Source organism: Protopterus annectens, chromosome 5.part0 (assembly GCF_019279795.1).
Source record: "Protopterus annectens isolate FY-2018-M chromosome 5.part0, PAN1.0, whole genome shotgun sequence".
Classification (NCBI taxonomy): Eukaryota; Metazoa; Chordata; order Ceratodontiformes; family Protopteridae; genus Protopterus; species Protopterus annectens.
In genome coordinates this window covers 988369354-988397304 of record NC_056735.1, presented here as the reverse complement: position 1 = coordinate 988397304, position 27951 = coordinate 988369354, and positions in this window count along the sequence as shown.

Here is a 27951-nt window from a genome sequence, read left to right as displayed (position 1 = left end):
ATTCAGCACGTAAAAGGGCATGGCACCCTGTTCCATCCCCCTCAGTAGCCCAATCAATGTTTACAGTGGTCCTTTTGCCATGTTCCCCACTGGACACCTGCAACAACTGTAGAGTCTGCAAATGTACCCCACAAAGGGAATGCCATGCCTTATACAAATGTCCTGTATGGAGAGACCCCAATAGCTCCAATGAATCCACATATCATACTGTCTATGTAGGTGCAATCACTACATCAGTTACACAGCCATGTCTCGCCAAACTAGGTCAGGAATACTACTTCTGAAGATACCAATCTGTCCACACAACATGCCCCAGAGACCTCAAGCACACTTCCACACTTCGTAGAACATGCATGTGGAACATGTGCACAACCCAGACACTATCCATGTTATGGAATATAAATCACATACATGTGAAACAGTGCACATTACTGGCCACACACACAATAGAAATCTGGATGAGTGGATGTGGAATACAATACCCACACCTGGATACCACTCCAGTGACTATACTCCTGAGCCACACTTGGGACTATTGTCATGTGGCCTGATGCCAGGGTATTCCCTTGGGCTAGCCTTGTAGAGCCTTCAGGCCCAATCACCTACTACACACCTATGAAGCGATGAACCTATGGATCTCAGTATGGCAAGCGTGTGTGTGTGTGTGTGTGTGTGTGTGTGTGTGTGTGTGTGTGTGTGTGTGTGTGTGTGTATGTGTGTGTGTTTGTGTGTGTGAATAGCAATCTCAGGGTGTTTGGTTGATGAATATCCTCTGTGGCTGTGGTTATTAGCAATCAGAGGTGTGTCCAAACCACAAGACATACCATTCTCCACTCTACAACAGCTGTTGCAAATCAACATACACCTATGAACAACCCTCAGCCCTATAATCTGTGAGACATATGCAGTCACTGTGCTACAGACCAGGGAATTCCATGCAGATACAGCTGTACCCTGCCTAAGACATGGTGGATGTGTTACCACACTGCCATACCCTTTGGTCTTGCTGTAGGGCCACATCTTGGTGGCACACAGATACCTAGAACAGAATCAGGATACAGCATATGAGAACACATTCACTCAGCACTTAATTTGTGGGGGGAGAGAGGGGTAAAGCTGACATTGAATGTGTTGCCAAGACTGTGACCAATATCTGTTGTCTCAGGATAGGTATTAGCATTGTGCAGTAATTCACAGCACGTGTGTGTAATTTAATGCTGTGGAGGTTGTTGATGTAATTATCAAAGCTGTTGTGATTGTCGTCAGTGTCTGCTGCATGTCTGCCATCATAGATGCCTGTAGGGGATTCCATGAGGGATCCAAAGTTGTGTTTAAGGCTAATAAGGGAGTTCAACAGTCATGGGACACCACTTTTCTCTGCAACAGTGTCCTCCTCCTGTTGTACAATTTAGTAATGGCAGGGGACCATCACATTGTCTCCCAGTGTTTGGAGGACAGTGTCTGGGTTCTGTTGGCTCTGGCTAGTACCATGCATTCATGCACCTGTTTGTACAGTGCATATGTATATGATTCCACAGCCATGCAGCTATTTCCCATTGCCATGGGTGCAGTGAAGTCATCCACCCCTGTTTTCATGGCTGCAAAGTCAGCTTTGGAGAGGTTTTGCAAGGTGGTTACCTTTGTGGGGGTTGTGGCTAACATGTTGAGTTCCATGTTGATTACAGCCTGTGTGGATCCCACCATGTAGGGATTGACAACTATGGATGAGCAACAGTCCCATATTTAAGCAGTCAACACAGTTCAAGGTTGTTGTATCCTCTACCAGGGGTCAGTATGAGCTGGTCCAGGGCATTGGAAATGAATTCCAGAAGTGTTGGGCCACTGTACTGGTGCTTACCTACTTTCCCCATGTGATGGAGGGGTAGTTGAAGCCTCATATTATGTCAGTGTTGCATTGGACCATCACAGATGGCAGGGTGTTGAGGAATGTGCATTGACAATCTAGAGACATAGATGTGGACCCATAGCAGGTTATGGTCTGGATTGCACTATTACCCCAAGGCAGTTTTACCGGATGTATCTCCAATGCATTATGCTAGGATACTAGTCTGGAGGTGTTCCTAGCCATAATGAATATGGAGACAACACCACCTGTGAAGGTGTGGTGTGGTCCATGTTTGGGGGCTGACAGCTGTGGAATGTGGAGAAAGAACAGGCTAGCAAGTACGGTTGGTGCACGGATAAACCAAACATGCACAAGAAAAAAGAAATCCAGCACCCCGAGCAGTAGTAGCTTAAAGTTCTTTTATTAGACCAGACCGGTCGGAAACCACTGAAGAAAGCTGATTGCTGAAACTGGTCTGGTCTAATAAAAGAACTTTAAGGTACTACTGCTCGGGGTGCTGGATTTCTTTTTTCTTGAGCTGTGGAATGTGTCATAGCCTGATACTGCAGGGCTGCTGTCTGCTGCTGTGAACCACCCCTCTGTTACAGCAGACATGTGTCCTACACTTCAACAAGTTCTTTGAGTGACTGCATCCTGACAGTTAGATGTCTACTGTTGAGCAACATGGCCCTCAGATTGCATACATGTCTAGCTGTTATGGGGGTAATTACATTAGGAACACTGCCTAATAAGGCATCATAAGGGTGGCAAGACACTAAGCCAGTACCTGGAAACCCAGTGCTGACAGATGTAGGACATCTGTGGTAAGTCATTGGGTTTTGTCAATCATGTCATCCCAAGCAAATAGGTACTGGATCCCCTGAGAATGACACAAAGCACATAAGCCAATGTTGCAGTCAATCATCTGTTAATAGTACTGCAGCATCATTCTGGGTGGATCAGGAATACTGTCACACCTGTCTGGACCACATAATCAGAGGGTTCAATCATGTATCTTGTCATGCAGTCCAGGGAGGTGTGTCCCAAGTCATTCACACCCACATGGATACAGAGTGATACTCTTATTTGTTGCGGAGTGCCATGACTGGCTGAGTCATGTGTTGGATGCTGGCATGCGACAGATATTTGGCTGTTATCTGCTCCATATTCAACTTAGTTCATAGGTTCATAGGTTCATAGGTTCATACTAGGCTATGTGCCCTGGGGCAATTATAAGCCTAGCCCGATTCTGTATGGCTTACGCCACCCCTTGATTTGAGTATACTGTGCCCTTTTTAAGGTTTAGTTTACTGTGCCTCTGTCTAATAGTGACACGGGAGTAATCCCTGGGACAAACCTACGATCCCCCATCCACTTATAGAGATTCTTCTTGAAGAGATTTAGTGAGGTGCTCTGCCTCACATGAACTGGAATTCTATTCCAGAGCGAAGGGAGCCTCTGGGTTATGAACCTGTCCCTCCAGCAAGTTCTATTTATTTCTGTGCTGAGGTTCAAGTCCCTCGAGCGTGTGGCTCTAAGGGATTTAGATTTACTGAGGTGGAGCATGTCCATTAATTCTGGATTTGACATAGCTTTGTATGGCAGGCATAGATCGCCTCGAAGTAGGCGGTATGCAACTGAGTAGAGCTGGAGTTTTTTTAACCGAGCAGCATATGGCATCTGTTTGAGACCCTTGATCCTCTTGGTGAGATACTTTTGGGGTCTTTCCAATTGCTGCAGGTGTCGGGTAAGGTACATCCCAAAAGGGGCATTGTATTCTATGATGGGCCTGATGAGGGATGAATAAAGGGTCACAATTACCTCTCTTGATCTAGATGTGAAACCCTTCGTGATGAGGTGGGCTATGTAGAAGGTCTTTCTAACCACGTTGGCAATGTGGCTTTCAAAGGAGAGATTGCTATCAACTTGGGTCCCCAGGTCCCTAATAACTTTCTCTGTACTTAATGGGTTTCCGCCTATGTGGTAATTTGTGGGCACATTGTTTTTGCCAAAGGGTATGACTATACATTTTTTGGCATTTAGCTTTAAACCATGGCGCTGGCACCAGTTATCTGTCTCTGTGAGACCTTTTTGAAGGATGTTTGTGTCAGCTGGAGAGTTGATTATGGCGCCCAGTTTGCAGTCATCTGCGAACTTGGTGAGCCATAGTCCTCCCAATTTTGCCTGTACCTCGGAAAAGTATATACCGAACAAGAGTGGTCCCAGGACAGAACCCTGTGGGATGCCACTTGTGACTGGTTTCGAGTCTGACATGGCTCCAGCAACTCTCACTCTGTGGGTTCTGTCTTTGAGCCAGTTTGTGACCCATCTTGTGACATAGGGGTTTATATTTAAGCTGGATAGCTTATCTATGATGCCCGAGTGGGGTATTGTGTCAAATGCCTTTGCAAGGTCCAGATAGGCTGTGTGGACTACCTTCCCTTCATCTATGACTTTGGTGACTGTTTCAAAGAAGTCAACCAGGTTCAAAAGGCAGGATCTGCCCTTGACAAAGCCGAACTGGGTAGGATCTAGTGTCTGTAGGTCCCCAATGTCTTTGTTTATAAGCTCCATGATGATCATCTCCATAGCCTTGCAGACTAAGCTAGTCAGGCTTATGGGGGCGATAGTTTCCAGGGTCCGTAGAGGCTCCACCTTTGTGGAGTGGGACCACTGTTGCTGTATGCCATTCTGTGGGCACATATCCTGTAGTGAGACTGAGATTGTATAGCTGTTTTATTTGAGGGATTAGTTCCTCTTGTAGTTCATGTAGGACGCAACCTGGGATGCCATCTGGTCCCATGGAAGCAGTGTTTTTTGCTTTGGAGAGGGCAGCCTTCACCTGAGCATCTGAGATGTTTGGGAGACAGCCCTCTGCCAGGATAGATACTTACTCTTTTGGGGGGGGGGTGGAGAGGTTTGCACTGAACCTGTCTGCCAGTATATTGGCGATGTATGTGGGTTCAATGTATTTTTTGTCATTTAGAATCAACTCAGAACAAGTCTGGGAGTTGCATCCCAGGTTTCTAACATAACTGAAAAAAGCCTTATCATTGTCTTTGGTGTCCTGTGCATTTTTTCTCTCGAAGCTGGCCTTGGAGGATTTTATGAGGGATCGTATTTTTTTGCTAGTACTGATCAGAGATGCCTTCCCTATTAGGGATTTTGCTCTATCATGTAGTAGCTTCTTCCTTCTGTTGTGCAGTTTATTTATGGCAGGGGTCCACCAGACTGGACGCCTGCCTTTGGATGATTGGGTCTTGGTTTTGTTTGGGATAGCATGATCCATGCATTCCTGGAGATGTCCGTAGAATGCATTTATATAGGATTCTGCAGTTTGGGCTGTAGTTTCCACTGGCCCTGGGGCCTTGAAGGATTCCACTTCAGTTTTGAGACGTGAGAAGTTCGCTTTTGAGAAGTTTTTCACTGTGGTTTTCTGGGCTGCGGGTGGGGTCGGGATGTGGACATCCAGTGAAATTAATTTATGGTCTGATCTTACTAATGAGGGATATACTTCTGGTGTGGAGCATAGAGTCCCCATGTTGGTAATGATCAGGTCTAGTATGTTGTCCCCTCTTGTGGGAGTGGTGACTAGTTGTTCCATAGCATTTGAGTTTATAATTTCCAGGAATCTTTGGGCTAAGGTGCTGGGGCTTGAGTAGTGCTCCCAGTCAATGTTTGGGTAGTTGAAGTCGCCCAATATAATGGTGTTCGGAGAGATCTTCATGTTCTCTAATGTTTTCAGGAAAGCCGAATGGGATTCCTGACTTTGAGAGGGTGGTCTGTAGGATGCTATAAACTGAAAAGCAGTCTTGCCCACTGTTAGTTGCACATGGATGGTTTCCGATACTTCGTGCAATGCCACTAACCTGGAGGTGTGGATATCCTTGATAAATATGGAATCTCCCCCTCCTTTTGTGGTTCGGTCCGGGTTTTGGGGCCGAAAAGCATGATATGAGATATAGCCTGGTAGTGCTGGGGTGCTCTCTGGAGCCTTGAACCAGGTTTCTGTCACTGCACAGATATTGATGTTCTCCATACTGAAGAGAGCTTCGAGTGCGTGCATCTTGAGGTTAAGACTTCTGGCGTTTAGCAGCATTACCCTTAATTTCTTGTTCCTTGTGCTGTCTATGGGGGTGGGTTTGACTTTTGAGCCTTGCCTAAAAAAGGCACTATGGGGGTGGCAAGAGCCTTTGCCAATATCCGAAAGCCCAGTGGTGACAGGTGCAAGCCGTCCCTAGCAAAGCAACGTGGCTAGTCGAGCATGTCATCCCAGGCTGACAGACACTGGATCCCCTTTGAATGACACCAACATTTTAGCCAATTGTTAAAATCAATAATTTTGTCTTTGTACTGTGGCATCATTCTAGGTGAGGGTAAGATGCTGCTCAAGGTCAAGGTCATACCAGCCTGGGCTACATGATCAGAGAGCTCCTCTATATCTCTTTTCATGTAGTCCAGGAAGGTACATCTCAGGTCATTCACACCAGCATGTACAATGACTGAGTCATATTTGTGTTTGCTTTGGAGTGACCTGAGTGCTTGCGTTATGTGTCAATTCCTAGCACCCTACAGGCAGCTCACCGTGACCTTCTCTTTATTCAGCCTTGTGAGCAGGACGTCAGTATGTCTGACAATAGAGTCACCTATAACAAGAGTATCAGGTGTGTTATTCAGCTTTAAGTGAGTGGGATAAGTGTGTGCCTCAGTATTGAGTTACCCATAATCATTGTATTGTGCAAGGTAATTAGCCTTAGGAGCTTAGCTTGAGGAGCACACTGTGTAGGTTAATTATGTGTCCCTTGGCATGTGCCATGTCATGGTGTCTCAGTGGGTGTCTGTCTTTCTGGTCTGTGCTGTTTGGGTAAATGCCCACTGAGTGCCTCTGTGAAGGTGGGTGTGTGGCTTTGCACTGTACATCATGGCTGTCAAAGAGGGTGTGATGGTGAGCTATGTGTTCCACATGGTGTGGTGCAGGTGTTGATCTTATCCTCTTGACCTGCTAGTCCACTCTTTGCTGGAGAGTGCACATGTCCACTTTGGTGATATATGGGTAACTCTCACAGGTCTGAGTGTTTGGAGTTTAGAGGGGAGAGTTGTCTGTGTACATGAGGCAGTTGCAACAGTGCCTCAGAATGGACAAGTGCACCAGGTTAATGGGTGAGAGCACAGAAAACTGACCTTCAATCATGCCAGGAGGGGTGGACATAACTAATAAGTACTGCAGCTATTTCTATGATGAATGAGTACTGCTAACGGCTCCCAAGTGTGCCACACTTCTTGATACAATAACCTAGTAAAGTGCCAAGCCACAATGCTATTTGAAGTGCAAGACAGAAAGAACTAGCATGATGTAAGGGTGGAACAGAAGGTAGACTTTCTGCCTCCTGTAATGCTTTACCTTAGCTGTGCAGTTATCAGCAGATTTGGCCATGTGAATGTTCAGTAAGCTCTGTAGCATGTGCAGTAACTGTGTAACACTATAGTAGACATAAATAGATAGGCAGGAGTTCTCATCCCAATACTTGAACGTGTGTGTGTGTGTGTGTGTGTGTGTGTGTGTGTGTGTGTGTGTGTGTGTGTGTGTGTGTGAATCATGTACTATCTGGCTTATGCCATTTTTGACTTGTGTACTACCCTTCACACTTCCCCTTGCCCCAATCTAGTAGTCCTGTTGATATCATCCACCTTAGAAGTACATTTGTATGAGGTGGAAATATATAAGCTCTGTAGTGCATCTGATAACTGTGTAGCACTATAGTAACAATAACTAGAAAGGCAGGAGTTCTAATCACTCTATTGGCAACTGTTTGGATGTGTTTGGTGAGAATCATGTAATGTATGGGTTATATCATTTTGGACCTCTGTACTACCCTTTACACTTCCCCCATTCCAATTTAGTAGTCCTGTTAATGTCATCCACCTTAGAAGTACCTTTGGACTAGGTCAAAATATATAAGCTCTGTGGCACATCTGATAACTGCATAGCACTATAGTGGAAACACCTAGATAGGCAGGAGTTCTAATCCCAAGGCTGGCAACTGTTTGTGTTTGTGGATCATATCTTGTGTGGCTTATACCATTTTGATGTGTGTACCATACATGGCTGGTGACCACCTCCCACTTCCATTACTTTATATAGTGTGTTAACAGGATGTGTGTGCCATACACAGCTGGTGACCACCTCCCATTGCCATTACTTTATATAGTGTGGTAACAGCATCTGCCTCACATGCAGCAGATTAAACCATTGTACAGTTCTCTGTACAGATGTGTCTGGAATATCCATATGCTTGTAACCTATATGTGGTTGGAAGTGGTCTGTGTGCCTTAACATTGCCCATACATGTGATATTGTAGCCAAATAGGCCACAGTGAGTGTACTGACACATTTAGCAGCATGAGGTATCATACCTGACTGAAACATCATGCTGATACGATATCTGTCACTCTCACAGGTGGCCAGCCTGTAGGTGCAATACATGAGTCCAGATGATTGGCTTTACAAGTGAGCTGTTCATATTATGGGTCACATTAAAGGCTGGAAGAGGTCTGGACGGAGATATTGTGGTCCTAATTAGTATGTACCAGGAACACCTTGCATCTTAAAAGGGGTGTGTACAAAAATTATATCCACTGCATACCACTAATGTGTCACACATGTCCCTGCCTTAGGCTGTTTGTCCAGCCCATTTTGCTGGCCTCTGTCCAGACATCTTGGCACTGAAACATTGTGAGGTATGCTACAGGAGTGTTAAATTCACATCAGATAGGCCTCAGTGGTGACCACTGTGATTCAATGCAGTTAACCCTAGCACAAGTGAACATGCACAAAAAGCTATATAGCTATTACTGATTGTTATGTGCATGGTAAATCGCATGCCCTTCACATGCCTGGGGTATGTGGCCTTGGTACAGGATGCATGCAGCATGTCTGCACAGTTACAGTACTAACCACAATAATACACAATGTTCTGTCCTCACCATAAATGTGCATCTCGGTGCATTAGAAAACCCCATCCACAACTGCAATTGGACATGACACGTGGATGTAGATACAATACAGATACATGTATGTCTGTTACATTGGTGTAGTAATCTCCACTGGGCCCTTACCTGCATGCTCCTCGTCCAGTGTGTGTGTGCAAACCACCTCCACAATGCTTTCCTCAGCTTCATGGCTTGTGCATTGGGTGGGTGCCCCGAGGTTGGCAAGGAGCTCCTCAGTTGGGGTCAGTGGGGGCTGGATGGCTGGGCCCCCACCTGTGGCTAGCCTTGTCCCTCGCTACAGCAGCAGCCCATTGAAGGGCATGGCGGATGAGGTTGATGGCCCAATGCTGCACCTGCTCATAGGTTCTGCTGTGCAGGCCGGCATCATTTACCCTGTGGACCAGACTGTTACACAGGGCGTTCCTCTCCTGCACATCTTCTGCTCTCCATCCAAATAACAGGGCATAATATTCAATTACATATTGGGTGTTGATATCAGTTTATGCAACAGAGAATGCTGTTAGGTGACCCCTCTGCATGTTACCTGGAAGACATAAACAGGAAAAAGGTCACAGAACCTCATACGGTTGTCAGATTGCACATCAACAGTGGATATTACTTGCAAATAATCCACACTACATCATAACCCCCCAAGCTACCATGGCTATAGCAGCTTGCATTACACTCCTGACCCTGAGCTATCTTATTCCTCCCAATGTTAGACATTTGATTGCATAATCCTCTGTTCTCCATTCATTTATATGTAGTGGGTTGATAGTGGCCATCTTCCATGTGGATAGTGTGTGGATGGTGGCAGGTCTGTGTTTGACTGTGGTGTGTGATGAAGGTGTGAGCACATGCCTGAATTCATGTGGGAGGCAGACAGTGATGTTATTATTCCCTATGAAGATATGCTGTTGTTGCCATCAGTAGGCATTATGTACATGCTCACTATTGCTGAGGGGAGGAGTGTGGTTGTTGTGCATATCCCCCTGTACAACTAGGGTGGGCAGGCCAGCGATGTTCCCACCTAACCTGTCTGATGCAGGTTGCCTATATTCATGGCATGTGTGTATGAAATGTTCTTTACCTCCAATACAAAGTTAATTGTGTTGTTTCCTCTGAGACTGACAACATATGTGGAGACACTTTTGCAATTGTCCATGGTGGTGTGGATATGTCTGATTTGTAGTCATAGTCAGCCTTAGAGGAAGCCACCTGTGAACTTACATGCTTGCTCAGATAGAGATGGACTTGTTCCAAGTAATTTCCTGAACCCATGTGTCCCTGTACAGCCAATATAGCAACCTATTCTGTGGTTTGTGTAGTGCTGCTGTCCACCAGAGGGGAGTACTCTACGTTGGTGGAAGCTGGATATACAGGTCAGGTACTGCTGATTCCACATACCTACAGTGGATATAAAGGGTTCACACCCCTGTTGCAATGCCTGGTGTTTGTGGAGTTGGAACATAACACCACAATAACTAATTTCAAAACAATTCCCACCTTTAATGTGACCTATAGCGTGTACAGTTCAATTGAAAACATAACAATCTGGCCTGTGAGAACATATGGAAATAATAATCAGTACAATAAGCCAGTTGAATGAGTGTGCACACCCTTAAACTGATATATTGTGTCTGTAGTTATTAAGTTCAGTGAAGGTCTCGCCTTTATGTATGGGTGCAACACAGGATATTTTCCATAATTTGGGCATATAGTTTTCAACAATTGATCTGTTTATGAGAGTGGAGACTGGGATAGCAATAGCATCTGCTGTGAGTTTCAAGAAATAGCTGGGGAGTAGGTCAGCTGCTGTTGATGAGGTTTTTAGTTTGGAGAGCATGCTTTTGATTGAAGTGCTGGAAACTGTTTTGAGGGTAAAGCTTATATTAATGTTATTTGTTTTGGGGGAGGGTAGAGAGGAAGGAACTGTCCTGTGATACTAAGGATAAAATTGAGTTCACAAAGTGGGAGTTGAATTGTGTTTCGATGGGAACTTCATTGTCAGGGGTGGTTGGTTTGGAGGTAGCCTTTTGGGTGGATTTTAGTAGATGGTTTACATTTTTCCAAAATTTTGGGGGTTGTGTTGGTATTTAGTTTGTAATGTTATATAGTAGTATTTTCTGTTCAGCCTAATGCATTTTTTTTGCATGGTTGCTCAGTTCTTGGTACTTAGTTAGGCTTTGTGTTTCTTTGTTTTTTTGTTAGTAAAGCCAGGCAGTGTCTCTGGACTTGAGGATTTGTTTGGTTTCTTTAATGAGCCAGGGGTTTATAGAGGTTCTAACATTGATTTTGCACAATGGATCGACAGTGTCTAGGTGTTGTAGAAATGTTTTGTTGAAATATGCTACAGCCTGGTCAAGTGGGAGGGTTTTTAGGGGGGTCCAGTCACAGTTACAGAGTAAAGTGTTGAGGACCTCAGGAGAGAATTATTTTGCATTTCTAGTGGATATATAGTTAGTGGTTTTGCATATGCTCGTTCTACTACGTATAAAGTATATTAAGTTGTGGCCACTTAAGGTGTCTGGGAGACTGCCTGTGTGAGGGTGCAATGTGGGGTTGTTAGGACCCAGTCAAGGATGGATTCCCTTTTAGATTTTTTTTATCACATCTAGTTGGAATTTGATCTAGCTGCTGGTAGCCATGGAGATTTATTAGATGACTTTGTGGTTCTGATATATAGGTTAACCAATCTAGGCTGAAGTCCCCCAGAAAAAGGGTTTCTTGTGAGTATGTGGAAGAACACCAGGATAAGAAGTCTTCAAGGCTAGCAGGTGTATTACCCAGTGGAATATAGATCACAATTGTGGTGATGACTTTTTTAGGGTGAAGTTGAAGTTGTGAGATAAGTGTGTCCCAATTATTGGGGGAGGGGTAGGAGTTTGGTAATTGACGTACAGTTAATTTGGACTTGTACAGTAAGGCAGTTCCACCCCCTTTACAAAGTGGTCTGTCTTGTCTAATGATATTGTAGCCAGTAGGGAGAACTTCTGAGTTAGCTATGTTTTTATTTAGCCATGTTTCTGTTAAAAGCAACTATGTTTGGGGAGTAGTGTGCTATTGTGGCCTTGAGTTCAGGAATTTTATTTTTGATACTTCCAATATTAATATTTAGCATTAAAAGATGGTTGGTTTTGCTGTTGTTGTTGATTTACCCAGGGATGAAGATAATGGAGGTGTTATGTTCTGACATTTGTGTTGGAGCAGTTTGTGTTGGACAGGATGGATTTGGGCCTGGGTTGGGGTGGATATCCCCACTTATGTTGAGCCTGGTGTTAAAATTGTGATACAGATGTTGGAGTTTGGTGAGGTGTGAGAGCATATGTGTTTAGTTCTGAATTGGTCTGTTATGTAGTTCTTGAACAATTGTGGGCAGATATTATTATAATGTGTGGTGTCTGTATATGAGAGTGCATAATGCAGTGTTGTGCTACTAAGTTTAAGGATATTGCTAGAGTGATAACTTGCGGTGTTCTAAAGAATTATGAGAAGACAGACTAGACTTAGTTGTGTGATAGTCATGGTTTTAAAGTTTAAGTTGGTTCTAGGTGGGGGGGTCTGAATAGGAATTATAGGGTTGCACTATATGTGGATGGGGAAGAGTGTGGGTGATGTAAAAAATGCCTAGTGGGAATGAGAGTGATTGGGAGTATTTTTTGTGGAGAAAGTTGGTGTGGTGTAATGTGATATGACTTGAGGAGCTGTGATTGGTGGAGGTGATGTGAGGTGAGCTGTGGGTGTGGCTGTGATTACTATAAATGTAGAGGTCCCAATTAAAAAACACAGAAAATTCATTAAAGGATAAGTGCTTTCATCACAATGACTTCATCAGAACAAAAAACTGTTATAGGGATTCTCATTTTATACAGTTGATAAATCATATGACCCAAGCAATTAAGTTTTAAAAGAACAGTCATAAAGATTTCATGTGGGAAACTTTGGAATTAAAAAACTGTGGAAATGTAAACCAGTATAATACAAAAATACAAATTGATATTCTAACTACTTTAAAATTTATAATTTATACAGTTGAATAGGGTAAAGCTAAGAGAAAACTTTATAATTTTTGTACAGTTAAATAATGTAAAACTAAAAGAAAACTAAGGGGTTTTGGTGTCATAATTTACAAGCCCTGAACCTTAATTCTGGTTTGATGCTGATAGCATCATTTATCCCTGGATATTCAGCAGCATTTAACCTTAGTTGCCATTTAGTTTCAGCCCTCAATAATTTATTTTTCCAATCCCCTCCTTTGAAATCCACCTGTACAACTTCCAGTATACCAAACTTAAAACTATGAAGTGGATTCTCTTGAATGTGTTTAAATAAGGTGTTCTTTTCGTCCTTCCTGTTAATACTATAGCAATGTTCGTATATCCTACGATTTGATTTTCTTTCCATCTTGCCAATGTAATAACAAGAACAGGAATTACAACTAGCAAGGTAAACATCACCTGAAGTGACACATGAACCAAATATAAAATTAACGTCAATATCATAAGGGCCTAGACTAACCTTAGGATTTTCATTAATATACCCACAATAATCACAACAACCACATTTGTGGGTACCTTTCTTCCTATCGTAGGATATACGAACATTGCTATAGTATTAACAGGAAGGACGAAAAGAATGCCTTATTTAAACACATTCAAGAAAATCCACTTCATAGTTTTAAGTTTGGTATACTGGATGTTGTACAGGTGGATTTCAGAGGAGGGGATTGGAAAAATAAATTATTGAGGGCTGAAACTAAATGGCAACTAAGGTTAAATGCTGCTGAATATAAAGGGTTAAATGATGCTATCAGCATCAAACCAGAATTAAGGTTCAGGGCTTGTAAATTATGAAACCAAAACCCCTTAGTTTTCTTTTAGTTTTACATTATTCAACTGTACAAAAATTATAAAGTTTTCTCTTAGCTTTACCCTATTCAACTGTATAAATTATAAATTTTAAAGTAGTTAGAATATCAATTTGTATTTTTGTATTATACTGGTTTACATTTCCACAGCTTTCTAATTCCAAAGTTTCCCACATGAAATGTTTATGACTGTTCTTTTAAAACTTAATTGCTTGGGTCATATGATTTATCAACTGTATAAAATGAGAATCCCTATAACAGTTTTTTGTTCTGATGAAGTCATTGTGTCGAAAGCGCTTATCCTTTAATGAATTTTCTGTGTTTCTTAATAAATACTGTTTTACATATTTTTGGGGACTAGTTATTGGCAACACTAGCAGCTTTTTGTTTCATGGTCATTGCGCTGCTTTTGGCACCATCTACTTTTTTTTAAGTGTCTTGGGTGCATTGTTTGCCTACTAGACACGTTTCTACAATATGGACATCAACAAGCTTTCACCAGTGTTTGAGGAGGAAATAGACTCTCCTACCTTTCCGTGTGGACAACAAACTGGCGTTACTAGCGATAATTTGTTTCAACTAATTCTATCCTTGACAGAAAAGGTCACCGAGCTGCAGGGTGCAGTTCAACAACTACAAAACAGTAATACTGCAGGTACGAACATTTTCAGGACGAACTCGGGGAACCCTAGAGAGGGTACACATCCTGTTTCTCGAGGAATTGCAGCAACTGGGACTGTGCTACGCTGTAAGGAAACTTTGTTACAAGGAGCTGGCGCGTGTGGAACAAACAACAAGGAAACTGCACTACAAGGAGCTGGCGTTTGTGGAACAAACAACATGGAAAATCGAACAGACATGAATGGTATCAACAGTTCTGAAACTAGAACTGACACCAGTAATTTTATTCCCACACTCGACCGCTTAAAGGACTGGTCCAGAAGGGAACATTCATTTTTTGGCACAAACAACAACCACAAGGACAAAAACAATATGGATAGTAGGTTAGTGGCTCTTGAAATGAAAATGCACAAAATTCGAGTATTACAATGTGATAATTCGTATTTAAGAGAATGTATTAACAATAAACGGGTCCCTAAGGGCCTTCGCATGTTTAAATTTCCAAATGGGTTAAAAAAGGGTGACCCAGAATGTGAAGAGCTCATCCAAATGTTTGACCGTCATGGGCTTGAATTGATGGAATTTATTGTCAATATTAATAATAAAAAGATTAGTGTTTTTTTAAAAGATGTGGATGAAATGAACAGGGCTGTGATGGATGATGTACATTTTTACCAGTATTCTTTTAGGTATAATATTATTTTTGATAAAGTAGAGAATGAATTAAATAGCAATATTTTTAGGAAAAAGAAGAAACTATCTAGGGATGAATTTGATTACAAAAATGGTTTGGCTTACCCTTTTCCCAAAGCTTATTTAGGGGTGGATTTGTACAAAGGTAATACCACAACCTCATCACAACCTATGAATGATAATATGAATTTTAATAGGTTCAACAGTGATGAGAATGAATATGACAGTGAATTTCCACCACTAAGAATATCCAAAAGGATTTTCAATAGAAACCAGGTTAGACAGGAACCTGATTTTTTTTAGGATCTCGGGGGGAAGGGGGAGCGAGATCCAAATACAGAAATCCCTCTTACAGGAGGAAGAACAGTTATCAGTAGTTTTTGGCAATAATAACAAAAACAGTCAAGATGTGAATAATGATGATGGAATCAGTGTATCTGACAAGACTGTTTTTTTGTATAAAGGTTTTAAGATTTTTAACTATGCTGTATTTCCTATTTGTAAGGATCTTTTTCACTTACTAATGAAAGGAATGAAATGTGTGCCTTCTAATAGAGATGAGATTAGTAAAATTTTAACTGATTTTAAGATTTTTGTCAGGAAAATGAATTTAAAATGTTTAAATAGAGATAAAGCAAGTATTGACAATAGAAGGAATTCTGTTATATACAAAAAAAGTTGTTGGAATCCCCCCTTATACCTCTATTACATTCTTTTGAAAAAGTTACTGAGCAAGAGAGTTTCAAAACCTTACAAACACATATTTATAGGAAACATAATTTGACCCTGGCAGAGAAAAAGTTATTGTTTGAGTTAAGGAACAACCGGAATGTTAGATTCATGAAACCGGACAAGGGTGGGGGTATGGCTATTGCAAATATGGTTGATTACAAAAACAAAATAACTAATATGTTAAATGACAATACAAAATATGAGTTTGTCTCCAGGAATGAAATCCACATAAGCTATAGAAAGATAAAATTATTTTTGGAGGACTCCCTAATGCAAGGTGTCATAAATGAAGAGGTTTTTAACTTTTTTCATGTGGAGCATCCTGTTATACCTATTTGTTTTGATATTCCCAAAACCCACAAAAACTTTAAAGATCCACCATACAGGCTCATTATCTCAGGGCATAACACCATTACTTATTCACTGGGGGTCTTTATTGATTGAATGGTTAAACATGCTTTGACCCCATTAGAGTATGTACTTGTTGATTCTTGGGATTTCTTAAGGAGAATTAAGAATGAATTCTTCAATGAGGATATTTATTTTTCTACTATTAACGTAGTGGATCTTTTCACCTCTATTCCCCATGAGGTAGGATTACAATTTTTCAACAAAGTTTTAGTAAGTATAACAAACTTGAGTGGTAGTTTAATCAACTTTATCACAGAATTAATGGAACTAGTGTTGAAAAATAACTTTTTTACTTTTGAGGGGGAATTTTACAAACAGGTTCAAGGAGTAGCCATGAGCAATAGTTGTGCCCCCATCTTTGCTAATTTAGTTTTATATGGGTGGAAGAATCAGTTTATTTTTACTTCTAGTTACAAAAATGAATGGCACCTTTATTTAAGGTTTATAGATGATTTATTTATTTTGTGGAAGAAGGACACATTCTTTGAACCTTTTCTCCATTATATGAACACCATATGTGACTACTTCAAATTTACTGGAAATGGTAATTGCAAAGAAATTAATTTTCTTGATGTAAAAATATTTAAAGATGCTACCAACCACTTATTTCAATCTAAGGTTTATAGGAAATCCACCTTTTCCAATGATTATCTCGAATTTTCAAGCAACCACCCCCCTCATATTAAGAGGAACATAGTCAAGGGGCAAATGGTTCGGGTTGTAAGGATGTGTTCCAACAGGACCCTGGCAGAGGTAGAAACTAAAACAGTTATGGATATGTTTTTGCATCAACGGTATCTATTAGATTTTGTAGAGAATATTAGGGATCAGGTGTTGAATGATTGGAATGGTAGATACAAACCATTGTTATGGGCTGGGGTAGAAACAACAAATGTCAGTCAAAGCGATCAAAAGGATTTTTCCCCAGCCATGGTTATCACATATGGTGAAACATCAAATGAGGTTAAAAAGATTATCCAAAATAACTGGGCAATGTTGAAGGGAAATAGTGACCTTTTTAAAGTAATAGACCCAGAACCCCTATTCACCTACAGGGTTGGTAGTAACTTGAAAAATATTTTGGAAAACAAACCTAATGTGAAAAATAGGAAGAAAGGTACCCACAAATGTGGTTGTTGTGATTATTGTGGGTACGTTAATGAAAATCCTAAGGTTAGTCTAGGCCCTTATGATAGTGACATTAATTTTGTATTTGGTTCATGTGTCACTTCAGGTGTTGTTTACCTTGCTAGTTGTAATTCCTGTTCTTGTTATTACATTGGCAAGACGGAAAGAAAATTAAATCGTAGGATATACGAACATTGCTATAGTATTAACAGGAAGGACGAAAAGAACGCCTTATTTAAACACATCCAAGAGAATCCACTTCATAGTTTTAAGTTTGGTATACTGGAAGTTGTACAGGTGGATTTCAGAGGAGGGGATTGGAAAAATAAATTATTGAGGGCTGAAACTAAATGGCAACTAAGGTTAAATGCTGCTGAATATCCAGGGTTAAATGATGCTATCAGCATCAAACCAGAATTAAGGTTCAGGGCTTGTAAATTATGACACCAAAACCCCTTAGTTTTCTTTTAGTTTTACATTATTCAACTGTACAAAAATTATAAAGTTTTCTCTTAGCTTTACCCTATTCAACTGTATACATTATAAATTTTAAAGTAGTTAGAATATCAATTTGTATTTTTGTATTATACTAGTTTACATTTCCACAGCTTTTTAATTCCAAAGTTTCCCACATGAAATGTTTATGACTGTTTTTTTTAAACTTAATTCCTTGGGTCATATGATTTATCAACTGTATAAAATGAGAATCCCTATAACAATTTTTGTTCTGATGAAGTTATTGTGACAAAAGCACTTATCCTTTAATGAATTTTCTGTGTTTTTTTAATAAATACTGTTTTACGTATTTTGGGGACTAGTTATTGGCAACACTAGCAGCTTTTTGTTTCATGGTCGTTGCGCTGCTTTTGGCACCATCTACTTTTTTTATAAATGTAGAGGTAGTGGGGGTGGTAGGCAATAGGGGGCAGGGCAGAGGAGTGGAGATAGCCCAAGCATTAGTGAGGGTGAACGGAGCAGGGCAGAGCCCACCAAGACAAGAGAAAAAAGTAAGTATTATTTTACAAATCTGAACACTTTAAACAAATTCCTGAGCTCTAATGGCTTACCAGCAAACAGAATGTAATTGCTGAAGAGAACTTGTGTCCTGGTGGGAGACTAGAAATTTAAAGATGACTCCATGCTTAGCAGGATTCTAAAACAGACTTAGTATTAGCACAAGGGGTGTAAACCAAGTGGAATGCAAAGAAACCAGAGAGGTAATCAGTGGAAATCAGTAATGGCCTCAGAGGGGGTAAATAATAATTCAAACTACCTGTAAAGTGAAGGAGAGAAGAGACAGCAAAGTTTATTAAGTTTGGGAGTGTGTCTTCACATTGACGTACTGATTAGTAACCAGTTTGTGCACAGATTACAGTAAGGAGATACATTAGCAATGAAGGGGAATGTATAGAGATGCAAATAAACAGGTAGACCTCCAAGTGATATAAACTAAGGCAGAAAGCACTGAGAGGGCTGTTTGATGGTTAATTTAGTCACAGGGATCTGAATTAAATGTATACTGTCTATTGGACAGCTAGGATTACTGTACTAGCTGGTGGGGGGGGCACAAGGCTACAACAGTCAAGTTTTATTAGCAGGCTGAAGACTACTAAGAAATACTGCTAATGTAATAGCTTCACTCTCATAAAACATACAAGTAGAATGCCTATGTGGACTGACCCTGCTCTTGAGGCTCAAAATGTATATCCTTGTTTAGTTTGCAGTACTGATTCATTCTTATACTGTATGTTGGGACATATATTCCTCCAAATCATTTTTCCCATTATTACAGACCACATACTGCATTCAATTACTTCCTTACATGTTCCACTTAGCTTTTTTTCTTCTCTTTTCCAGTTTATGTTTTATTTGTTTTCTCTCTCTCTTTCTCTCTTTTTCTGTGTACTACAGGGATAAAGGTGGTTTGAATAGGTAGCAGCATGGCTTTTGTAGGTGACGCTCATGAGCAGGTGATTGCCTGTGCACCTATTGGTGTTCCCCACTTGCTAACTACATGCAGAGCCGCTGTGTAGTTCTTCCAATAGCCAATGTCATGGCAACACACTCATATAATTAAGTACTCCATGTGAGCATTGGCCCTTCACCTTACTTGTGAAGAAGACATCCCGGAGTTGTGTGAGCTACTGCATCTTACAACAAGACTTGTGGAGGCAAGTCAACTAAATGGTGGAGAAGGTTCAAGACTTAGGGCCAGAATGTGAGTATTGCTGTTGTATGTTTGGAATACTTCTAGTTTAACAGGGTTTGTCTGCACATGCTGCTTCTGCCTGGGTTTCAGTCTGACAAAGTTCTGTCTCTGCATAGCTCTCAACTGCAGAACCATCAACATACTGGCCACAGGTTAGCCTGTCATGTCTGGTCTGTTCCACAGACAGGTGTTGTCCTTGGCAAATCGGTAGCATACTCTGGTGATTGCATTCTGTAAATAACATCCATTTGTTTTTCTGATTTCATATCCCTCAGGAAAGATATGTTACAACAAACCCTGTAACACCAGCAACTTTCTCAGTGTATATCAGTAATAATTCAAGCATGGCCATGTATTTGGGCCTCTGTCCACCAATTATGTCAGGCTTTGTCCAGATGTCATATAGTAGGAGGAGGTTGATAGGTATACTGGTCTATCATTATTTAGTGCTGTCATTCCTGCTGAGTGGAAAGGCTGAAAACATGTTGAAGTCTGTATATTCAAGAGGTTGATGTATAGACAATGTTCTTAGATGCCCTTGTAACATATTTTATGTGGGGAAGAGTAACACATGTTTTAAAACTAGACTGTTAGAACATGTGAGACATATTATGGATAAGAAAGATGACAGTTATATAGCCACACATTTGAATAAATCTCACCATGGGGACAGTAGTGTGTTCCACGTTACTGTTTTTGAAAAGGTCTGTTCCTTAGTTTGATGAAACATTCATAAAAGGACAATTGTTATGCACAGATGCAATGTATTAATATTAAATGTGATACTTTATCCCACAGGGGGTTAAATGAGGAGTGCAGTTGGAGGCTATGTATTTAATTATGTACTTAAGTGTTAATTACTTCCTGTGATTAAGGCAACAATTTATTGTAATGTTTTACTCCTTGAAGGCTTTGGCCAAGACATCAGAGTATAATAAACATGTGAATTACTGGCTGGTTGTATTTCTCTTTGCTATGTTCAGACATTTTAGTTGTTTCGTTAAGAGGTTGTTGCATGTCTGGCCATTGGGTATTGCATATCATGATTTTGTAGTAGTGTACTCTTCACTTATTTATTTATTCATTGCTTGAATCTAACTGAGTTCTGACTGCGAGTGCTACTGAAACAACTCAAAATATAAATTGATAAGTATATATTTTTGGTACTTCTTTCCAAAGTTCTACAGCATCCTAATTGCTTTTGCTTGATTGATTTAGATATATAATATTTGCTGGCTTCTGATCTGTGTTGAAAGGGCTATTTTTGTGAGTTGAAAGTGCTATTTTTCCCCCACCCTTTATCCTGCTGTGTTAAATACTGGCCAAACAACTTGTGTGTTTTATCTGATTGTCTCAAGGCTTGCTAGTATAATTATTATTCCCTGTTTGTTGCCTCTGCATTAATTGCTTGAATCTGAGTTCTGACTGAGAGTGCTACTGAAACAACTCGAAATATAAATTGATAAGTATTTTTTGGCACTTCCTTCCAAGGGTTCTACAGTATCCTAATTGCTTTTGCTTGATTGATTTAGATATATAATATTTGCTGGCTTCTGATCTGTATTGAAAGTGCTATTTTTCTGAGTTGAGAGTGCTATTTTTCTCCCACCCTTATTCCAGCTGTGTTAAATGTGTTCCCCACCTTGCTCTCCCTATTGGCGTCTTATTTTATAATTGGTGGCTTTGCAATTGCCCACCCCTAATGTATATTTGATCTGTGACACTCCTCCCAGTGTAGTGTCTTTAGCTCATTCTACCCAATACAGAGGGAAAAAAATTGCACTTTATTCATCTGCTTTTACTGTGCTTGTATTTCTTCCTACTTTATTACTTGTTTTGCTCTTCCTGCCTGTTCTTAAAAGTACTTAATGGCATTTATTCTGCTGCATTTATTACTGCTTGTTAGTAGCCGATTAAATTGTAACTGTTATTCTAAGCCTTTGGATTACACACTTGGGCTTCAGACCAGTTGTTTCACATTAAGAAGGTTTGTGGCCTGCACTGTTGTGGCAGGACAGGTAGCTTACATCCTTCTAAGTTGGGAGTTGCTGATTGAAGGCTTAGTGTCTGTTATTCTAAAGTGTATTAGTTCAGGTTTAAGCACTTGGGCTTTGGGCCAGTTTTTTTACATTAAGAAAATGTGGTCTGCACTCTTGTGGGAGGCTGGATTCTGCCCTTTTGAGCTGGGAATTTCTGGTCACAGGCTTATTGTGCCTGCTTATTTGAACTGTTTCTTTCTGAAATTGGTGCACCTTGTTGCTGTAGCATAGACTAGATTCAGGCCTGCTGAATCTAGCTTTGTTTGTATAACATGAGCACTGATCCAGGCCATCTTTTTTTGGAGAAGGTTCCCCTGCACCCTATCAGCAGGAGTGTGCAGTTAGAACTTGTCTGACTGAAGACTGCTGGAACAGGGCTCAGTTTTGAGCATTTTTCTGGTTAATTAGGTATCTTGTTTAAATCAGTTTGTTTGATTTGTATTGTTTTATATATATATATAAATATATATATATATATGTATGTATATATATATATATATATATATATATATATATATATATATATATATGTATGTGTGTGTATATATATATATATATATATATATATATATATATATATATATATATATATATATATATATATAAATTGCACTTAATTCATCTGCTTTGACTGTATTTGTGTTTCTTCCTACTTTATTACTAGGGGCATTGACTACAGCTCTGATGTGAGATATATAACAATAACTATTCTTTTAAAGTTTTTTTTTTATTGTATCTGCTTTATTTTCTGAAAACAAAAATATATATATATATACTTGTTTCCCACCTTTCTAAGCTAGTATAGTCCAATTTTCAGGTTAAGTGCTGAATTCAGGGCTGTGTTACAAATTTCTGTGTTTGCCCATACCTTACTTGGATAGAAGGAAGTTTCTCTGTTCACCTGTGAAAGAGGGGAGCTTTGAGCAGCCTATCTGTCCCTGGAGGAGTGGTTTCAGCCCATAAATTAGTAGTTTATTGGCCATTTTGGGCTAATTTCTATCTGTTTAATTTCCCTGCTATAAATACAACATTTGCCCGGTTTTGTGTGCTGGGCAGCGCCGGTTAGCTAAGGTATAGCTATTCCCGGCTCCACAAAGTCTCCTCTTCAGTTTTTCCCTTGGAACTAAACAAACTTTCAACTTAAGCGCTCAAGCCATTCATTTCTCAGCCTGGCACTTGCTCAAAACTCATAGAAAGCACTTATAAACCCTACCACTAGACCCTCCTATACTGTACAGAAGGACAAGGCTCTCTATTCGACCTTACCAGCCATTCAGTAAAACAGTTCACTGTACCTATCCAGGCATGTCCAAGGCTCTCTATTCGACCTTACCAGCCATTCAGTAAAACAGTTCACTGTACCTATCCAGGCATGTCCAAAGGGCAGTTTCAAGTGTACTCTCCAGTCCAACTGGTGAATCTGGGCATTTTGAGGCAATGTTACAAGTGCATCATGTACACAGACAACCCTCTCCTCCTACCACCAAACACTAATACATGTGAGAGATGCAATTATACAGCCATACTGGAGGCTAAGCTCTCTCAACCCAAGACTGGATCAGACAATCAAGAGGAGAAGGGAAATACTTGCATCACACCACCAGTCTCACATAGCCGCATTAAACCAGCACCAGCAAAAAACACACATAAATACATGAAAACATACTCAGAGGCTCTAAATAAAAATCTGTAAAAGCAACAGAGACCTCCAAAGCAGGCATCCAAGCAACCTCCACCCCCAACACAAATCCTGAAACACATACTTCACAAAACCAGTGTGCCATGCAATCACAGCCCTTAAGGCAAAATACCATACCCAACATACTAGTAATAGGTGACTCCATAGTCAGGCACACTGACGTTCCACTCACTAGGCTGAATAAAGAGAAGGTTACTGTTAGCTTCCTGTCAGGTGCCAGGATCTGCCACATTACACAAGCAATCATGTCACTCCAGAACAAGTAAAAATACGGCTCTGTCATTGTCCATGTTGGTGTGAATTACCTGAGCCATACCTCCCTGGACTACATGAAAAGAGACATGGAAGAGCTCTCTGTTCATGTAGCCCAGGCCGGTATGACCCTGACCCTAAGTAGCATTCTGCCCTCACCAAGAATGATACCATGGTATAAAGAAAAAAATATTAATTTCAACAATTGGCTAAGTTTCTGGTGTCATTCAAAGGAGATCCACTGTCTGCCTGTCTGGGATGACATGTTTGACAAGCCATGCTGCTTTGCTAGAGACGGCTTGCACTTGTCACCCTTAGGCTTTCGAATACTGGCCAAGGCTCTTGCCACCCCCATATTGCCTTTCTTAGGCAAGGCTCAAAAGACAAACCCACCATCATAAATAGCACAAGTAACAAAAATCTGAGGGTAATGCTACTCAATGCCAGAAGTCTAAACCTCGAAATGCACACACTCGAGACACTCCTCAGTGTGGAGAAAATTGATATATGTGCAGTAAAGGAAACCTGGTTTAAGGCTCCAGAGAGCACCCCAGCACTACCAGGCTACAACTCATACAATACATTTCAGCCACAGAACCTGGACTGAAATACAAAAGGCGGGGGCGTATCCATATTCATCAAGGATACACACCTCCAGGTTAGTGGCACAGCATGATGCTTCAGAGATCATCCACGTGCAACTAACAACAGGCAAAACTGCAAATCAAATTGTAGCTTGCTACAGATCTCCCACCATGTCCCAGGACCCCCATTCCACATTTCTGGAAACACTGGGAAATATAAAGGTCATAGCAAACACATTAATATTGGGTGGTTTCAATTACCCAAACATTACCTGAGAGAACTACTCAAGTACTAACTCCCTTGCCCAACATTTCCTAGAATTTATAAACTCAAACACCCTGGATCAAATGGTCACACTCCCAACAGAGATGACAACATATTGGACCTGGTCATCACCAACATGGGTGACCGCTGCTCCACACCGGAGGTCGACTCCTCACTTGTTAGATCTGACCATAAACAAATCACTTTGGATATCCACATTCCACCCCCACCCCCAGACAAGGAAAACACCATATAAAACTTTTCAAAAGCAAACTTCACGTTACTTAAGACCAAGGTGGAAAGTGTCAAAGCCCTCATGCTAAAGGATAATGCTGTCCAAGCTGCAAAATCCTTTACTAATGCATTCTATGGGCACCTACAAGAATGCATGGATCGTGCTATCCCAAGCAAAATCAAGACTCACTCCTCCAAGAAAAGGAAACCAGTCTGGTGGACTCCTGCCATAAACAAGCTATACAATAGAAGGAGGAAACTAATACAGAAAAGAATAAGATCCCAATAAGAGAAGACATCCCTGATCAGTATCAGCAAGAAACTGCGATCACTAATAAAATCATGCAAGGCGAGCTTTGAAAGAAAAATTGCCAAGGACTCCAAAGATAACCACAAGGCAATATTTAGCTATGTCAAGAATCTAAGTGGCAATGCTCTGATCTGCTCAGAGTTAGTGCAGAATGGCATAAAATACACTGAACCAACCGATATCGCCAACATCCTGGCAGACAGGTTCAGTGCAAACTTCACCCCCCTCTCACCCCCAAAAGGGCCCACAACCATACCAGAAGAATGTAGAGCCTCTGAAATCACAGACACTCAGGTTAAAACAGCCCTTTCCAAAGCCAAAAACACAGCATGAATGGGACCGGACGGTGTCCCAGGCTGCGTCCTACATGAGCTCAAAGACAAACTAACCCCTCACCTAAACACACAGTTAAAACTCAGCCTCTCCACAGGTTACGTATCCATAGAGTGGTGCACAGCAATGGTTATTCTGCTCCACAAAGGTGGAGCCACATCAGACCTCAGGAACTATCACCCTATAACCTAGACTAGCATGGTCTGCAAGGCTATGGAGCTCATCATCATGGAACTCATTAACAGAGACATTGGGAACCTCCAAACAAAAGGCCCTACTCAGTTTGGCTTTGTTAAGGGCAGATCATGCCTCCTAAACTTGGTGGACATCTTTGAGACAGTAACCAATGCTATAGATGAGGGAAAGGTGGTGCACACAGCCTACCTAGACCTCGTAAAGGCCTTTGACACCATTCCCCATTCTGGTATTATAGACAAGCTCACCAGCCTGAACATAAACCCCTACATCACAAGATGGATTGCCAACTGGCTCATGGACAGAACCTACATGATAAGAGTTGCAGAAGCTAGGTCTGACCCTAAACTGGTTACAAGTGGCATTCCCCAGGGCTCAGTTCTAGGACCCCTCCTGTTCAGCATATACTTCAAGAGGTACAGACAAACACAGGAGGACCATGGCTGACCAAGTTCACAGACGACTGCAAACTAGGGACTATAATTGACACTCCGACTGACACAGACATCCTCCAAAAGGGTCTCACTGAGATGGATGCCTGGTGTCAAAATCATGGCCTCAAGCTAAATGCCAAAAAGTGCATAGCCATCCTCTTTGGAAAAAACAAAGTACCCACATACTACCACATAGGTGGTAGTCCCCTAAATACGGAAAACATAATAAAGGACCTGTGGACCCAAGTAAATAGTAATCTCTCCTTTGATAATCACATTGCCAAAGTGGTTAAAAAATCCTTCTATGTGACCCACCTAATCACAAAAGGGTTCACATCCAGATCAAAACAGGTCATTGTGCCCCTCTACTCATCACTCATTAGACCCATCATAGAGTACAACACCCCATTTGGGATGTACCTTACAAGACACCTGCAACAGCTGGAAAGACCACAGAAGTACCTCACCAGGAGGATAATCAGCCTCAAACATATGCCCTAGGCAGCTCGACTGAAGAAACTCCAGCTGTACTTCCGTTACATACCGCCTACACAGAGGTGATCTCTGCCTGACATACAAGGCCATGTCCAACCCAGAATTGATAGACATGCTCCAACTAAAGAAAATCTTATCCCCTCGAGTCACATGCTCTAGGGGTCTAAACCTCACCACAACAATAAATAGGATGTGCTGGAGGGATAGATTCCTGTCCCAGAGACTTCCCATGCTTTGGAACAAGATTCTAGTCTACATTAGGCAAAGCTGCTCGCTAACACTCGTCAAAAGAAACCTTGACGAGTGGATGAGAAACAGAAAGTTTACCCTGGGGATTACTTCAGACCCTCTGCTGGACAGAGGCACAGGGAACTAATCTAAGGGGATGGCGAAAGCCAACACATTCTGGCTAGGCTTATAAATGCTTGGAGCAGATAGCCTAGTACCTACTTATGAACCTATGAACCTATGGACTGTGGGGGGGTAGATGTGAGTATCATGGCTCCTTTTGTATACAACTGTGCATGCTGCCCCAGTTATGGGTGGTCTATCAGCAGCATATATTTTTATGGGCAGTTTGGGACATGTAAATATATATATATATATATATATATATATATATATATATATATATACATATATATATATAGATATATATATACATATATATGTATATATATATATATATATATATATATATATATATATATATATATATATATATATATATATATATATATATATATTTAGATACATATATATATATATATATATATATATATATATATATATATATATATATATATATATAGCTTCATAGGTTCATAGGTAGGTACTAGGCTATTGGCCCCAGGGCCTATATAAGCCTAGGTGATCCCCGGGGTGAATTTTCTATTTCCCATCTAATCATCAAGGCTTTTCTTGAAGAGTGTTAATGAACAGCTTTGTTTGATAGAGGTAGGTAGTTTATTCCAGAGTATGGAAAATCTGGGACAGGAAGCTATCCCTCCAGAATGTTCTGTTTTTATGTAGTGACAAGGTTTAGGTCCCTAGAGCATGTAGCTTAGAGGGATTGGGATTTCTTTAAGTGGAGCATGTCCAACAGCTCTGGGTTTGACATAGCTTTGTATATTAGGCAGAGATCACCTCTGAGTAGGCGATATGCGACAGAGTAAAGCTGGAGTTTTTTAAGACGGTCTGCATAGGGCATCTGTTTGAGGCTGGTAATCCTCTTTCTGAGGTATTTCTGCAGCCTTTCCAGTTGCTGTAGTTGACTTGTGAGGCACATACCAAAAGGGGTGTTGTACTCTATAATGAGTCTAATGAGTGACAACTAGAGGGGAACAATGACCTCTTTTTTCCAGGAAGAGAAACCTTTTGTGATGAGGTGTGCCACATAGAAGTATTTTCTGAATACTGTGGCGATGTGATTATCAAAGAAGAGACTACTGTCCACCTGTGTCCTAAGGTCTCATCACACTTTCCATGTTAAGTAGACTACCACCTATGTGATAGATCATGGGTACAGAGTTTTTACCAAAAGAGATGACAATGCACTTTTTGGCATTGAGCTTGAGGCCATGGCTTTGACACCAGGCATCTGTCTCCATGAGG